Genomic DNA, 5,477 nt, shown 5'->3' on the forward strand with positions numbered 1-5,477 from the left:
TCTGTCTCTCTCTGTCTGACACACACTCACATACACTAACACACACTTTATTTCTTCTTTAAAAAGGGGGAAGAGAGCAGTTCAGGAAGTTGACCTCATAGACTTAGGAAGCTGTAGAGAAAAGGGCGTAAAATCCTAAACACTAAACTTTCAAGCTCCTTTCCTATTACGGCTCTCAGCCACAAAAACTCTCCCGCATTTTTTTTTTACATCAAGACTGCATTTAAAAATAAAGTTGGTACAAACATGGGACATTACCAAGTCTTACGTCGTCATAGCCTACAGACATTTTTTTTTAATACTTAAAATTTTTTTCAATTCTGTAAACTTTATCGGCATGAAATTTCATATGTGTTGTCAAAGCACAGATACAATTTAAGACAGCGATAATTCAAAAACAATGTATTATTACAAATGCATAGACATAAATTTCAGAGGAAAAAAATAAGTTCAGGAGTCAACAAAAAGGCAGACTGTGATCTGTGATGAGATGAACTATATGTTGTTGTGTTGGTTGTCTCTTCAGCTGTGATGAATCTTGCTGCATCTATGTTGCTGACACCATTTTCTCCAAGCAGATGTTGCATTTTAGTCTGGTCAGAGAGTGTGTCAAAATCTTAGAGTTTACATTTAATTTTTGTTAAGAACTTTGATTTGATGTCTCCAATATGCTACATTGTAGCAGGAATTGCTGCTCTGTCTCCGCTTGTCTCTCTGCTGTACTTAAAGGTCCAGCGTGTAGGATTTAGTGACATCTAGTGGTGAGGTTGCAAAACTGAAACTTCTCTCATATGTTGAGCGCAGAGAAGAACGACAGTGATGGGTGTGAAAATATGAAAATGTGAAAACCCGATGGCCCTGTCTCAATTCAATTCAATTCAATTTTATTTATAAAGCCCAATATCACAAATCACAATTTGCCTCACAGGGCTTTACAGCATACGACATCCCTCTGTCCTTTGGACCCTCACAGCCACCTAAAGCCAGGGTTTGATTTGTCCGACAACATGGTGGACTCTGTGCAAAAGGACCAGAGATATCCTGATAAAAATTTGTGCAAATTTAACAGTATGTCTCTTTTTTTTTTTCATTCAGTCAGTCGACTACTCACTTTCATTACATGTGACTCTTCTGTAACATTTTCCACTAAAGTGGAAGCTATTGAAGACGCAGGTTATGTCATCCTCTGCTCTACAAATCATGTACAATCTGAAGATTTGTCAGTCTAATGTTGTGTTCACAGCAAATGCGATAGAATTTTTCGGCTAGACAGCTAGAATATTTTGTGTTGACTCGCTTTATATGTGCAAATAACTCTCATCATACTCGCGTGAAATCATGGAATCAGTGAATGAACTTCTGCCAGTATGTCCTCAGAATCATACGTCCCTGGAGGATCTCAATGCTGATTGGCTATCGCAGTGCGAATAAGTCACTGGAGTTCAGATTTTTCAACTCTCACAAATAAGCGTATAACACAAAGTTGTGCTACTTTCTTCATTTGCACCGCTTATTTCGCATATTTTGGATCATTTGTGTTGCGTCCATTGTGCCACCCGGTGGGAATTCGTGTCTTATCGTGTCTCTACGTTGACTTTACTTGTTACTTACTTGTGCAAATTGTTTTATTTGCTCCCAGTGTGAACACAACACCTGGCACTGATCAGGGCTCCACCCACATTGTTCTAAGATATAAGTCTGATAGAGATTCTTTTGTACTGAAGCTGCTGGTTGACACTGTTTTCCATCATTTTCCTGAAACCTGGCGCCTCAATATCAGGTGTGCAAAATCATCCAGTGGGCTGGACTGGACCCTCTGGCGAGGCAGTTCTGGCCCCCATTTGACACCCCTGCTCTAAGAGAAAAAAAACACAACAATTCTTATTTTCAAGTGATTAAAAACTCATGAAAACATAGTTATGAATATTACACACAACTTTCTGCCAATAGATGCCCCTGAGTCATGCACACTGGACCTTTAAGTTAACTGTAGTTAAAATATTAAATTATGAAAAAGTAATGAGGAATGTATGTTGATTGCTGGTACATTATTACTCACACTGCACCCCCGCTTTCATCTGTCTTCTTCCTTAAACAATGACTTTATTCTTAAGAAACGTGCATGACGGAGTTCTTGATACAGTGTCAGGAACTGTGGCATAAAAATAAGAGCTCAGGTGGTGTTAATGTTACATTTTGTTCAAGGACTTTTGATTTCAACCTATCAAGCTAAAGCAAAAACAATAAAAAAGAAAATAGGGGCTTGAATTCTATGCACGTGTTCTACATAGGTAGAAGCTCTGTTAAACTGTCCATGTGCCTTGCAGCATTTGTCCATTGTTAACTCAACACTGAAGCCAAAGGCAGATTTTCTTCTTTCTTCTCTGTTTCTGAGCCCATCATTTATAGGTAAAGAGCCTCCTCTAGTGGCGAAACCCAGAGAAGCCTGCTATGAATTACGTCACCCCCAAAGCCAAACTGCTCCAGCACCAAATTACAAAAATGAGTATGATAAAGCGAAGGCAGTGTTTCCAAACATATGCTGAAAAGCTCAGCAGCACCACAGCACAATTAAACATGCACACAGGCGCTCGTATACAAATGGGTGAGAAAAAAATGGCAGGTTGTTGTACATTGCACAGTAGGATGTCGTTCACAGTACAGTGCTGTCAGGGAGTGCTCAGGTGATGATGATGTTGCAGCAGCAATAAAATATGAATTTGATCAAGTTGTTCTTTCTCAGCTGGCAGTTTGTCAGCTGGACCAGACTAAACCTGTTCTATCAGTCCTTCTTAGCAGCATTCCTGTGAGCAGTTAATGCCATTGTGCTTCTGAATAGCATGACTGACAAACTCACAGTCGAAAGTGAAAGGATTTCTATCGCCTTTCATCATTAGAATACATTATGCTGTTACAAACACGGTCCCTGTTTGCCTAAGTACAGTTCACCACCAATTGTGATGTGTCGCACTTGTGCTTCCAAAGCCACGATGACCTAAACCAATCCTCTATGTGGGTTCTTGGATGGAGAGCAAACTCAGAGTCTAAGTTGGCATCTGGGCTGGAGTCCATCTCAATTTAGAACATCCCCTTTGGTTTTTTTCATCCTTCCTCCCGGCCAGCAGGGGGGCCAAGAGGCTGAGAGACCGTCGACTTCACAACAAAGCCCAGACATATATATATATCCTGTAGAAATGCCTTTGAGCATGTCCAGACTCTGCACTCTGACCTCCTTTGAGAGGTTTGTGGTGGTAGGAGACTGGAACTTAAGTCATCCTTATATTAACAATTTTGTAGCGTGTAGTCGTCTAGTAAAAAGAGAAGGTACAGGACTGTTTAAAGTCATAAATATCCTCTCAATGTTTGATGGCCCTGGCACAGCTTGTTTAAAGCATGTTTTTAGAGGCAGGAACAACACTGAGGCTGCTGATCTGGTGCCAGGCCTAATTTTAAAGTTCTTTATTAACATCCTCTGCATCACACTAATTTAATAATATGCATTAATCCAGAAATCTAACCTGCAACTAGAAAACAGTATAAATTTTAAATACCTATGAACTTAAAAACGTTGTGTCTTGCCCTTCTTGTGTTTAACACTGTAGCATTATGGCAAGGCTCATATTAGAAATAAAAAAGGTTATTTGCAAACAGTTAGAAAACATCAAAGACAGGCTGGATGTGCTAAGTTGTAGTTAATAAACTCGTATTTCTTTAGTGTTATATAATAAGTAAAGAAGTGGAATGGAAGGGTAATCACTGCATATGGATGATCACAAATAGCATAGTCAGGATATTAGATAACAAAGTAATGCTTTATTTTACAGCCTGGTTTTTATACATACAGTACTAACGTAGAAGTCTCTAAGAAGACATGGGTCGTCATTGCAAAGTTTGCATCTTAAAGGCTGTAAAATTAAGCTTCAGTAATTAGTATCATCGTCAATGTAGAGTCAGACATTGCGGACAGCGCTACATCAAAATTAAACATACTTTTCATGAGTGAATTATTGACATTTCGGGAAGTCTTTTTTTTTTCCTCCAACAAGAAATGAAACATAAAAAAACACATACATTTTGATTGCAGATTTTCCCTCATTGGGTAAATTAAATTTATTTTTGAAATTTGTCAAATGTACATAAATTATATTTAATGCATCAAAACCAAATGAGCAAATCAAATACCCTCTTTAAAAAAAGAAAAAAAAAGAAAAGAAAAATAAGAGAGAACGACATTCTTTGTTGAGATCATTTTAAACAAGTATTGGTCAGGCATTTCATTAACCTGGGAAAGCAAAGTGCTACACACAACAACCACTGAAGACAGTTCACCATACATCTTAATGAGAATTGGACTGAAGCACCTTTTCTTAGCTTAAAGCTAAAATGGAGATTTCACTGTTTTTTTTTTCTTTTTTAAAGTTTTCCTTTTCACAAAAACTCCATTGTGTGTTTATGTCTACCTTCAACAACCCAAACGCCAAGTCTACCCTTTTCCTAAAGAGAGGCATACTTGCAGTGACATTGTTCGGTTTCAAGTTAAAGTACTTATGTGAACTGCTTGTCCCAACAGGCTGCTAAGACCTTGGTTTACTATACTTTTCTCCAGGATGGAGCTTTGAGTGCAAATAAAGGCATACAACTCCTTCATCAGAAATAAACATGGAATTCAGCCACATGCTTTCAAATAGTAATCATATATTTAATTGATATACATATATTGCCACCATTGGCACATACGATATTGCACACAGTGATGAAATGTTGCACAGAAAAAATAGATATATTTTTTGTGGGCGAAAACATTCCAAAATTACAAATAATGTGGAATAACGCTGAAAAGGTAAAACTACATAAAACAAAAGAAAAAAACAAAACAAGACATGCTTGCTGCTCCCCATTAATTGAGCGACTTACAACTTACACATAACTACCCAAGCCATAGAACGAGCATTTCAAAGGGGGCATGCCAACGACAATGTATATCACTTCAGGCTATTACTGATGTTCCCAATCGGCCCCTGCTCTCCTCGCTAATGCGCTTGGCTAGTGAAGAGCCAACTCTTCTGCATCATCTTGCATCTAGGTGACCACCCCCTTCCATGTTTACATGTAGGCCGATACCTGGATGGCTGGGGAATGGGGATGGCAATGAAGTCAGGGAAGAAGGAAGGTAGCAGAAAAAAGTTAAGAATTCTGCTCCAATTTTTTTTTTATAAGAGTTTGTAACAAACTCTTTTAGCACCACGAGTCGTGCGCTAGCACACAAGGGGGCTGAGACATAAAAATGGAAGAAAGAGAGAGGAAACGATAACAAAAAGAAGCCAAACTGCGATCCAAAGCACCAGGCCAGCGTGTAAGCATGCGGAGTGTGTAAGGCACCAGGTTGTTTATATGCTGAAGAGGATGCTCCCAATCAGGTATCATTTAGGCTATACCAGAGGCTCCAAAAATAGGTGGTCAAGGACAGTCTAGTTTGC

This window comes from Epinephelus fuscoguttatus, linkage group LG12, assembly GCF_011397635.1.
Source record: "Epinephelus fuscoguttatus linkage group LG12, E.fuscoguttatus.final_Chr_v1".
Classification (NCBI taxonomy): Eukaryota; Metazoa; Chordata; class Actinopteri; order Perciformes; family Serranidae; genus Epinephelus; species Epinephelus fuscoguttatus.